Source organism: Lotus japonicus, chromosome 1 (genome assembly GCF_012489685.1).
Source record: "Lotus japonicus ecotype B-129 chromosome 1, LjGifu_v1.2".
In the NCBI taxonomy this organism is placed as follows: domain Eukaryota; kingdom Viridiplantae; phylum Streptophyta; class Magnoliopsida; order Fabales; family Fabaceae; genus Lotus; species Lotus japonicus.
The window spans coordinates 34,409,593-34,422,578 of record NC_080041.1 but is presented as its reverse complement, the minus strand read 5'-3'; positions in this window follow the sequence as shown (position 1 = coordinate 34,422,578).

Here is a 12,986-nt window from a genome sequence, read left to right as displayed (position 1 = left end):
TAGATGCTTCAGGAGTGAAGATCCCTCGTTCTGAAATGACTGACGCTCAGAAGAAGCGTTTCAAGGATCATCACAAGGCGAAGTCCATGCTATTCAGCTCAATATCATATATTGAGTATGAGAAGATCTCTGACAAAGAAACTGCTAAATCCATCTTTGACTCCTTGGTCATGACGCATGAAGGAAATGAAGAGGTCAAGGAAACCAAGGCTCTTGCTCTCATACAACAATATGAGCAGTTTAAGATGGAATCTGGTGAAACCATTGAGGAGATGTACTCAAGGTTTCAAACTCTGATTGCTGGAATCAGAGTGCTAAACAAGGGCTACTCTACTGGTGATCATGTCAAGAAGATTATCAGAAGTTTGCCTAAAGAGTGGAGAGCTTTTCTCACTGCCCTGAAACTCTCCAGAAATTTGAACTCTTTGAAGTTAGAAGAGCTCGTGAGTCATCTCAGAAGCCATGAGATTGAACTCAAAGAAGACAAGTCTCAGAAGAAAGACAAGTCTATTGCTCTTAAGTCAAAGTCTGACAAAGCAAAAGCCTATCAGGCAGAAGAGGAAAATTCATCTGAAGAGCTATCAGATGCGTCTGATGAAGAGCTGTCTCTTTTCACAAAGAGGTTAAGCAAACTCTGGAAGAACAGACATAGCAAAGGCAAAGGACCAAAGAAAAGTTCAGGAAGATATGAATCTTCATCTTGTCAGAAGAAATCATCTGGAAAGGAAGTCACTTGCTTCGAGTGCAAGGAATCTGGGCACTACAAGAGTGACTGTCCCAAGCTTAAGAAGGACAAGAGACCAAGAAAAGTCTTCAAAAAGAAAGCCCTCATAACCTTTGATGCAACTGATTCTGAAGAAGCTGAGTCAGAAGAAGATGAAGCTGTGGAGGCTCTAATGGCTACCACCAGCAGAGGTGTTGAAGCTTCAGAAGATGATTCAGACTCTGAAAATGATGATGAGGTATTCTCTGACTTCTCTCTATCTGAGCTAAGAACTGCTTTATCTGAAATAATGAAGAAACATGATATTTTGCTAAATAAGCATAAAGAGCTTAAAAAGAAATATGCTGCTAAAACCAGTTCTTCAGAAGTTCATGAGAAGTCAGTCTCTGAACTCATGGATGAAAACTATATTCTTGTTAATGACAATGTTGTTCTTCGTGCTAAAAATAATGTGTTAGAAGACCAACTTGCATCATCTGATGTTAAGTATGAGACAAAATATGAGAAAGCGTTTCAAAAGTTCCTTGCAAAGGGCATAGACAGAAGTCTTATGGCTTCAATGATCTATGGCATGAGCAGAAATGGGAACAGTGGCCTTGGCTACTTTCAATCCATGAAAGATGAGTCAATTCAGTCCAAACGCGAACCCTTGCATAAACATTTCGTTCCCGCTGGCACTGTCATTCCAGAAAAGGTTACACCAAAGGTGGTGAAACCAAAGGGGAAGTTTAAACTTGATATGTCTAAATATTATACTCAAGTTCCTCTGCATTATCCTCCTGTTGCACCCAAAGTTCCAAGAACTTCTGGGAAAACTAACAAGAAAGGACCCAAGATGTGGGTACCTAAAGCAAAAATTATTCCTGTTGCAGACGTCTTATGCAGCTCAGTTAAGACACCTGTCATGGTACCTGGACAGTGGATGCTCGCGACACATGACGGGCACAAGGTCTATATTCCAAGAACTGAAACCGCTTAAGTCAGGAGGAGACGTTGGCTTTGGAGGAAACCAGAAGGGAAAAATTATTGGAAAAGGTTCCATAGGAGATGGAAAAATTCCAGTTATCAATGATGTACTTCTGGTGGAAGGATTATTTCACAACTTGCTCTCCATAAGCTAAATTGCTGACAAAGGTTACGATGTGATCTTCAATCAAACCGGATGCAAAGCTGTTAGTCAAACAGATGGATCTGTTTTGTTTTCTGGGAAGAGGAAAAACGATATTTACAAAATCAGATCTTCTGAACTGCTATCTCAGAAGGTTAAGTGTCTCATGTCAGTTAATGATGAGCAATGGATCTGGCACAGACGTCTACGACATGCAAGTCTCAGGAAAATTTCTCAACTTAGCAAGCTAAATCTCGTCAGAGGATTGCCTCGTCTGAAGTATTCATCAGAGGCTCTATGTGAAGCTTGTCAGAAGGGTAAATTCACCAAGAAGCCTTTTAAAGCAAAGAATGTAGTATCTACAACAAGGCCCCTTGAGCTACTTCACATTGATCTCTTTGGACCAGTGAAAACTGAATCCATTGGAGGAAAGAAGTATGGGTTAGTCATTGTAGATGATTATAGCAGGTGGACATGGGTAAAGTTCCTAAGGCACAAAGATGAAACACATACTGTGTTTACCAACTTCATTACCCAAGTTCAGAAGGAGTTTCAATCTTCCGTGATTACTGTCAGAAGTGACCATGGTGGAGAATTTGAGAACAAAGCTTTTGAAGAATTATTCAACTCTCAAGGAATCTCTCATAACTTATCTTGTCCTCGCACTCCTCAACAAAATGGAGTAGTTGAAAGAAAGAATAGAACTCTTCAGGAGATGGCTCGCACCATGATGCAAGAATCAAGTATGGCCAAGCACTTCTGGGCAGAAGCAGTCAACACTGCATGCTACATCCAGAACAGAATCTCCATTAGACCAATTCTGGAGAAAACTCCTTATGAGCTATGCAAAGGAAGACAACCTGACATCTCTTACTTCCATCCATTCGGAAGTACTTGCTTCATGCTCAACACTAAGGAGCAATTGGGTAAATTCGATTCCAAAGCTTTAAAATGTTATTTTCTTGGTTATTCTGAAAGATCTAAAGGTTTTAGAATTTATAATATTATTCATCAAACTGTTGAGGAATCCATCCAGATTAGATTTGATGATAAGCTTGGCTCAGAAAAGTCAAAGCTGTTTGAAAGATTTGCAGATTTAAGCAGTGACTGTTCAGAAGCAAATCAACCAATGAAAAGCCCAGAGGATGTTGCTCCAGAGGCAGAAGCATCTGAAGATTTTCCAACAACTTCTGATTCACTTCAGAAGAAGAAAAGAATAGTTGCTTCTTATCCAGAAGAACTGATCATTGGCAACAAAGATGCTCCCGTCAGAACCAGGTCTATGCTCAAACCTTCAGAAGAGACTCTTCTGAGTCTGAAGGGACTTGTGTCTCTCATTGAGCCGAAATCAGTTGATGAAGCTCTTGAAGACAAAAGTTGGATTCAAGCAATGCAAGAAGAGCTAGATCAGTTCACCAAGAATGATGTATGGACCTTAATGCCCAAACCCAAAGGTTTCCATGTCATAGGAACCAAGTGGGTATTCAGAAACAAGCTGAATGAAAAAGGAGAAGTAACAAGAAACAAGGCAAGACTGGTAGCTCAAGGCTACAGTCAACAAGAGGGAATTGATTACACTGAGACCTTTGCTCCTGTAGCAAGGCTTGAAGCTATAAGGCTACTGATTTCCTTCTCAGTAAATCACAACATCATTCTCCATCAGATGGATGTCAAAAGTGCCTTCTTCAATGGCTACATTTCAGAAGAAGTGTATGTCAAGCAACCTCCTGGCTTTGAAGATGACAAACACCCAGAGCATGTCTACAAGCTCAAGAAGTCACTCTATGGATTGAAGCAAGCTCCCAGAGCGTGGTATGAAAGGCTCAACTCCTTTCTTCTACAGAATGAGTTTGTAAGGGGTAAAGGTGACAATACTCTTTTCTGCAGAACCTATAAGAATGACATTCTTATAGTTCAGATTTATGTTGATGATATCATTTTTGGTTCTGCTAATCCCTCCTTGTGCAAGGAATTTTCTAAGTTAATGCAGGCTGAATTTGAAATGAGCATGATGAGAGAACTTAAATACTTCCTGGGAATTCAAATAGATCAACGACCAGGAGTCACCTATATCCATCAGAAGAAGTACACCCTGGAACTTCTGAAGAAGTTCAACATGAGTGACTGCAACATCTCAAAGACTCCAATGCATCCAACATGCATTCTTGAGAAAGAGGAAGTTTCCTCTAAGGTTTGTCAGAAGCTCTATCGTGGAATAATAGGCTCTCTTCTTTACTTAACTGCATCTAGACCTGATATATTGTTTAGCGTGCATCTCTGTGCTAGATTCCAATCAGATCCTAGAGAGACTCACTTAACTGCTGTTAAGAGGATCCTCAAATATCTGAAGGGAACTACTAACCTTGGCTTGATGTATAGAAAAACATCAGAGTATACACTTTCAGGTTTTTGTGATGCTGACTTTGCTGGAGATAGAGTGGAAAGAAAAAGCACCTCTGGAAGCTGCCATTTCCTTGGATCAAATCTTGTATCTTGGTCAAGCAAAAGACAGAACACAATTGCTCTATCAACTGCTGAAGCAGAGTATGTCTCAACTGCCACTTGCTGTACACAAACCATATGGATGAAGAACCATCTAGAGGACTATGGATTGTCTATGAAGAAGGTTCCTATCTACTGTGACAACACAGCTGCTATTTCACTCAGCAAGAATCCTATTCTACATTCAAGAGCAAAGCATATAGAGGTAAAGTATCATTATATTCGTGATCATGTTCAGAAGGGCACTCTATCATTAGAGTATGTTGATACTGACCATCAGTGGGCAGATATCTTTACTAAGCCCTTGGCAGAAGATAGGTTTTTATTTATTCTTGAAAACCTGAACATGGATTTTTGTCCAGAGTAAGGTTTTCTTCAGAACTTCTGACCATGGTACCTCTGAAGTCATCAGATGTTACCCCTTTCAGAAGTTACTCAATCAGAAGCACTTAACCCACTGGTTAAACTTCTGTGGTAGACAACAATACACGTGTCACTTCATTTGTGACATAGTTCCTTGAGTCGCGTGGTATATCTGCTATAATGATGATGTCTACTCTCCTCTACTATGCTATTTTCAGACTATATATTTTATAACCGTTGATTTTGCCTTTAATTTCTTAGAAAAACTGTCAACGGTTACCATTAAACCCTCTATATGCACTGTCACACACGATCTCTCACTCACTTACACTTACGGTTTTGAAACTATCCGTGTGCATTGCATTCATTCATATTCCTTCCTCCAACATTTCCTCCTCTCTCTGAACCCTAAACCTCCATCTCTAAGAATCATGGGCAAATCAAGGAAACCTAAGGCGAATGTTTCTGCTTCTACCACACAAACTGCCAAAGATCAAGAGAAGCAAAGATTCGAGGAAGCACAGAAAATTCTGAATGCACCAAATGTAGTCACCTGTGCAAAGAAAGTGGAAGAACTGAGTGTGTGCTGCGAAGCAAGAGTTGATTTTGATAATCTTGCTCAACATGGGTTTGATATTAGGAACCAAGTCGAGTTGCAAGGATGGTCTGGGTACTTCAACAGGCTCGTTGGTCCAATCTATCACAAATTGGTTGTCGAGTTCTGGAAGAATGCAGTTTGCAACGACTACTACGTCGTCTCCCATGTACTGGACAAGAAAATTGTGATCTCTGAAGAATCTATAGCAAAACTGCTGGGTATGGAGTTTCAGCAGGGAAAAAGGATCAAGAATGTTGAAGCAAATGTTGCTGGAATGAGGACCGTGGTCAACAAGGCGCTCTATGATAACTGGTCTTACGAGAAAACCAAGTACAACATTAAGGACTTGAAGTCTGAGATGAAGATTTGGCAAAAGATCTTCATGCACTGTATTCACCCCAGAACTGGAGGAACTGATTACCTGAATGCAACTTAGAAGGTAATCATGTACTACATTTCAACTGGTGAGCTTATATGTCTGTCATTCCTACTTTTCAATTATCTGAAGGAGTGTGTTGAGAAATCAAGGACCACAACTGGTTCTGATAACAAAAGATTCATCTCTTACATTCCGTATGGAAGGCTGCTGTCAGACATCTTCGTCCAAAATAAGCTTGTCAAGACTCTATCAGATCTTGGACTTCACGAAGATCTGGCCATGACAGTTGGTGATGCTCTCAATGGCACAAAGTTGAAGAAAATGCAGATCATTGAGAAGATTAAAGTTGCTCCCAAAGAAGACACCTCTGATGAAGTTCGTTGGAGAAATTACCCCATATTGACTTTCCCATTTGGTCCAAGAAGGACAATCCAGCATGCATTCTGGAATATGTAAGGATGCTCAGAAGACAAGGAGATCCTATCACCCTTACAGAATTTGTTAACACTCTTCCTGAAAGTCCTCCTAAGCTGACTACCAGGAAATCCAGAAGAGCAACAAGCAGCAAGCCCTCAGATCCTAAGGGCAAAGGGATTCTGATAGAGGAACCTGCAAAGAAGAAGGCTGCTTCCAAGACTGTGATCATCAGGGAACCATCTCCTGAAAGGCCTCTGAAGAGAACCTCAGCTCAACAACAACAAATGTCTGATTCTGAAAGCTCAGAAGACACATGGGAAGACTTCTCAAGTGAGGAAACTGAAGATGAAGACATGTCTCTGGCTAAGAGACGCAAAATTATTCTTGAGGAAGAGGAAGATGAGCATGATGACCATGAGATCATCCAGAATGTGATTCAGGGTATAAGGGAAGCTTCAGATGCTGAAGAATCCACTGATTCTGATGCTATTCCCTTAGTAAAGAGAAGGAAGCTTCCTCTGAGGGGACCACTTCAGCAGAAGGAACCAGCAGCAGAACAACCATCTGAACCAACTTCAGAAGTTCAGAGGGAAAGAAGATCTAAACGCATTTCTGATCCAGCAAGGACTGCAAGTCTCACCAGAACCTCACCCATCAGAAGCCCCAGTAAGGTAATTACTGAAAGCATTAATTCTGAATCTGCTTTAGTAGTTATACCTGAGCAACCTCTGCCTATATCTACCTCTCTGCCTACCACAAACCAAACCAAACCTCTTCAACCTGAACCTCACCCTGAAACACAACCTCAAACACAAGCTGCACCTCAAACTCCCAAATCTCCCATCCAAACAGCTACCACAGCCATCCCTTCAACTCCAATTTACACCTCTTCCCCATCCATCCCAACTGAACCAATACCCCCCCTTCAATTCCTTCATTCAAGGTATTGTTCAACATGAGGCCACTCTGAGAACCTTAGTTCAACAGTTCTCTCCCAAGCCTGCATCCACTCCACACACCTTCCTCATAACCCAGACTGGTGAGATCCCTACTGAGAAAGAAAAGGAAGATGATGATGTCTAGATCCTTGAGCCGCCCTTCAATGTGAAGCCGCTTCAACAAATTGCTTCCAATTTTGAAGATCGGATTCCAGATGCTGCTGAGACCTCTTATGTATCCTTGTCCAATTACTCAGCAGTCAACTCATAGGATCTGAGTTTCACTTCACCTGAGAAGACTGTCACCTCAAGGCAAAGGCCAGATACTATCTCTGAAGCTGAGCACATGGATGAATCAGATCACTCAGGCGTAGAGAAGGACCACGAGATTGATTCCACTCCTTCAGAGCACATGGATGAATCAAATGCTTCAAGCTCCAATGCTGCCAGAACTCCTCAGCCTGTTCTGACCCTGGCCACCTCCTTCCATCCTCAGAATCTTACTCAACTCATTCAGGAGTTTTCTGAAGAGGCCACCAGAAGACTGAAATGGCTGTATCAGGTAACTGATAATCAGTTTGATGCCTCTCTTGTTGATGGTCTATGGTCTGCCTTTGAGAGATGGTCAGAAGGCAAAGGCCATGCACTTCAGAAGCAACTTAGCAGGGAAAAACGACTAAGAGTTCATGATGCATCTGAGAGGGCCTATGAGCAAAGGTAGAGAGTGCTGCACAAGGTTTGTGAACCCTTGAGAAGAGCTGTGGCTGAAAGACCATGTGTTGTCTCTGAATGTACCTCAGAAGATGCTGTGATGCTCTCAGCAGAGGAAGAAGAAGAAAGCACAGATGGCATAGTCATTCTGGACGATGCAAATGCTGATGATGTTCAGAAACAAGGGCCAATTCAAGTTGATATTGCAATGTCATCAGAGGCTGAAGTTGCTCCTCATGTTCAAGCTCCGGAAGTTCCTACATCTGATCCAGCTCCAGAAGTTGAAGTTCTTGCTGCCCGAATTGACAGAATTCAGAATGATCAGCAGAGGTTATTTCAGATGGTTGAGGAACAAGGACGTATTCAGAATGAGCAAAGCAAGCAAATTCAAGAGTCCTCAGGCAAAATGGAAGCAATCATGAAGTACCTCATGGACAACCTTCCCTCCTCTTCCAAGCCTTGAATTCCTCATCTCTATCATGCATACATTTAATTGTTATGACTGCATTTATTTTATGCGAACTATGCTTAATTATTCTTATCTGATTCAATGCACCGTCCATTTAGTAACTCACATGCCTTTATGATTTGATCAGTTTTATGCATGATTTTCTGTTACCTTTTCTCCTTATAATCTCTGCAATCCTTCTTCTCCATCACAACACAATTCACTTCATTCTCATTATGTTCATTCTCCCTTGTTCAAGAATGACTTCTGTCGACTTAATTTCTGAACTCAAGACTTTGGTATTTGACCAAGTCTTTCCATGGAGTGTTAATCTCTCTTCCTCTCAGATCTCTCAAGCTCTTGAGAAGATTGAGCATCTTCTGACATGTTGGCTCACTTCTCATCAGACTCACTGTCTTCAGAACCTTCAAGATGTTCTGAATGATCTCCTCCGTCTGACCAATCCCCAAGAGGACATCGAAGCTCAGCTCCAGGGTATTTGCATGCTTCTGGAATATGAGGCAGATAATCATGAAGCAGATCAAGAGGCTGTCCAGGAGAATGTTGCCTTGAAGGAAGATTTGGCTACTCAGTTAGCCTCAATTGATAAGGACATTCGTCCTCTCCATCTTCAACTTCTCTCCATGAAGAATTCTCGAGCTTTCCTGTTTGTCTAGGCTTAGTCTTCTTCTTTCCTCTCGATCCTTTGTACTTTTTCTCCATTCAATAATAATAACCTATCCTTTGCATCTCTTCTCAGTTATTGTTATTGTTGATTGTGTTTTTCATTTTTTTTGATTATGACAAAAAGGGGGAGTACATAAATTGGTTTTGATAAATTTTTATATTACATAAAACCAGTAGAGGAGAATAAGTATCAATACTTATAGCACATAGATATTGTCAAGCGTCTCAGATAAGGAATACATTTTGAACTAATCTTGCCTCTAACGCTTTATTCCAATAATATCTGGACAAGACTCTACGTTATTATGTGAGATACGCTAAGTTCTGAAACCATCACTTCTGATGAGTATACATCTCTTCAAGCGTAAATTCTGATCACATAACCAGACTCCGAATCTAGACTATTCACCAATTCATCAAGTCATAGATTCAGGGGGAGTCAGGGGGAGACCCTAGCTCAGGAACAGGTGCTGTCCTAGATTCAGAAAGAGCATAGCAAACTGTTACACAAGGATAAGTTTAATCTCTGATCTTTTCTCTCCTGTGTATTCAGTTTATTGTGTAAAAATTGTTCATCAAAATACTTGTTTTGTCATCATCAAAAAGGGGGAGATTGTAAGATCAAGGTTTGATCAGTGGTTGCATCTCTATGTTTTGATGATTACAATTAAGGTTTGTGATGATGAACAATTGTGGTACCCTAACGTTTGTCTTTTTTAAGTTGTGACAAACAGGTTCTGAATCTGACCCAAGCCTATTCGTTCAGAAGAAGAAGAACCAAGGGTTACTAAAAAGAGAGCTCATTAACCTACCATGTTCGTTCTGAACAGTGGCAAATACTTCAGAAGCTCTGAAGATGGAAGCTCTCAAGAAGATCTGAAGAACTCAAGTCAGAAGTTCTGAAGACCAGATGTTCCAGTGGAACGGTCCAGAAGCAGAAGACTCAAGTTCTGAAGACTTGCAAGAAGTTGGTTCTGAAGACCCAGGCTATTCTAGCTCTGACGATCAGAAGTTCTGAGGAACTTGTTCAGAAGCAGAAGTTGCATGGTCAGAAGAATCCAAGCTTCAATCTGACGATGATCAGAAGCTTCACCAACGTTCATCTGAAGCTCCTTCATCACAAGTCAACTGGTGAAAGGACAGGTCGCTATCACAGTACAACGTCGTACAAGTCTCAGTCTGTCCGCCACCTACCTTGTACAGCCTAGCAGTCTGATATTACAGAATTGCCACTCCAACGGATAAAACCCTAGCAACGGCTACATCACAAGTCTTGGAGTATATAAAGGCTGAAGAAAGAAGAAAGAGGCCAAGAAACTTTGCTGAAAATATTCAACACAAACGAACCATTCTCTTAGCATTATTTCTTCACTGTTCTTAAACATCTGAGTTTACTATTCGCTTGTTAGAAGCACTCTTTGTAAACCCGAAACCTTTTACATCATATTGTAAAGTTCATCAAGAGACCAAGGTTGGTCGGATCTTGAGAAGAGTGAATCAAGGCTGATTCAGTATTTAGCTAGTCTTAAGGGGATCGGTAGATCAGCTTCTTAAGAGGATACTAGTGAGAAAATCAGTGTACTGTTAGTCACTTAGCAGGTTGCAAAGTGCAGTTGTAACACTCATTGATTTTAGTGGATTGCCTTCATCAGAAGAAGGAAGAAATCACCTTCACAGGTGGACTGGATTAGCTTGAGCTTTTATCTCAAGTGAACCAGGATAAAATACTCGTGTGCTTTACTTTCTATTATTCAACACTTAGTTTTTATCTTTGAGTTTTGAAAAGGCCAAAAGTATAACCGAGTACAAAAACTCTATTCAAACCCCCCTTTCTAGTGTTTTTCGCACCTTCAGTACCCTTTGATCCAGGAGAACCAACTCAGGGACAAGCTAGGGCATGATTTAGTCGTGACCTAGAGACATACCTTGCGCATTATGTATTTATGGATAGTACAGACTTTAACATAATCGCTTGGAATGTACGTGGAGCCGTAGGAGCTCGAGGACAACGACGGATTGAGGATCTTCTCCAGACTTATCGCCCTTCGTTGATGATTGTGTGTGAACCACACTGCAAGTTTCAGCGGGTAGCCAGTTTTTGGACCCAACTTGGGTATGACCTGATTCGAGAGGTGGAGGCTCAGGGCCATAGCGGTGGAATTTGGATTCTCGCTCCTTCTCTTAGAACGTTCGTGGTTACTTACATGGAGGCGTGTGACCAGGCAGTGTATGTGGAAGTGTTATTGAATGGGAGGCTTTGGGTTTGCACGGCCCTATACGCTAGCCCTAATCCCACCAGACGAGCTCAGCTCTGGGAGCATCTCAGAGACTTCCGGCAGCGGTGTCATCATCCCTGGCTCGCGTTAGGAGATCTGAATGAGGTATGCTCGCAGTCGGAAGTCGTGGGAGGGGAGTTCATAGCCACAAGAGCATCAGGCATGCTAGCGATGATGGAGGACTGTAACTTCATAGACTTAGGATTCACGGGCCCCCGGTTTACATGGGAACGAAGAGTTGATGGCAGGAGAACCATGCCAAAGCGTTTGGATCGTGCCCTCGGGGATTTGGCATGGCGGGTTAGGTTTGAGGAGGCATACGTCGAGCACCTTGCCCGCGTGTACTCTGACCACTCACCACTTCTCCTTAGGTGCTTTGCCCTGTCTGGGGAGCGTGCCTCTCGTCCCTTTCGATTTCAAGCAGCATAGGCATCTCACCCCTCCTTTGAGACCTTGGTGGATACGAATTGGAGGAAAGAAGAGAATACAGTGTTGGGAAGACTTCAGAATGTCAAGGAGGCAGCCATAGAGTTCAATAAGCAAGTGTTTGGGAACATTCATAGAAGGAAAAGGAGGGTGGAGAGGCGCCTACAGGGAATCCAGCAGGAGTTAGATTGGAGGAATTCAGAATCTTTATCCAGGTTGGAGACGTCATTACAGAAAGAATATGGAGATGTTCTATACCAGGAGGAAATGCTTTGGTATCAGAAGTCTAGGGAGAACTGGGTTCGTTTTGGAGATCGAAATACAAAATTCTTTCATGCCCAAACCATAGTACGACGAAAGAGAAAAAAAATACATGGGCTCCTCATGGAGGATGGATCCTGGTGTACTGAACCAACAGCCTTTCAGGAGGAAGCAAGGCGGTTTTACACTAACCTGTTTGCTATTGATTTTCAGGTCCAACGAAACCAAATAATGGAGAACCCGACGCCTTCCATTCCACTGGAGGAGAGGGAAAAGCTTGTGGCACCAGTAACTATGGAGGAAGTTCGAGGAGGTATTATGTCCATGCACTCTTTCAAGGCGCCGGGGCCGGATGGGTTCCAAGCGTATTTCTACAAGCAGTATTGGCACATCCTGGGGGAAGATATCCACCACATGGTTGCTTCTGCCTTTCTAAATGGGGGAGCGGATTCTACGCTTTTGGATACTTTACTTGTGCTCATTCCGAAGGTGGAGAATCCGGTAAGGCTTAGGGACATGAGACCCATAAGACTGTGCAATGTGGCCTACAAATTGATTACAAAGGTTCTAGTCAACAAGTTCCGACCTCTTTTGCACGATTTGGTACACCCGCTCCAGGGTAGTTTCATTCCGGGAAGGGGTACTAGAGACAAGATTGTTCTAGCTCAAGAGGTTATGCACACCATCCACACTCAAAAGCGGGGTGGCGGCTTAGTGGGTATGAAGATTGACCTCGAAAAAGCTTATGACAGAATTAATTGGGACTTTCTTCGTGCTACACTCTTTGATTTTGGGTTCCCACCTAGGATTGTGGAGCTTATTATGTGGGGTGTGCGTACACCTAGTATTTCAGTTCTTTGGAATGGATCCAAGCTACCACATTTCACACCGCAGAGGGGGCTCCGGCAAGGAGACCCACTTTCGACGTATCTGTTTGTTCTTTGCATGGAGCGGTTGGCAATTCAGATTCAACGGTTAGTGGATAGTGGGGATTGGCATCCGGTCCGGGTTACTAAGGAGGGAATCGGTATATCTCACCTTTTATTTGCTGATGATGTATTATTGTTCTGCCAGGCCTCCAAGGAACAAGTGCACCTGATTAAAAAAACTATGGAGGATTTATGTATGACTTCAGGAATGAAGGTCAA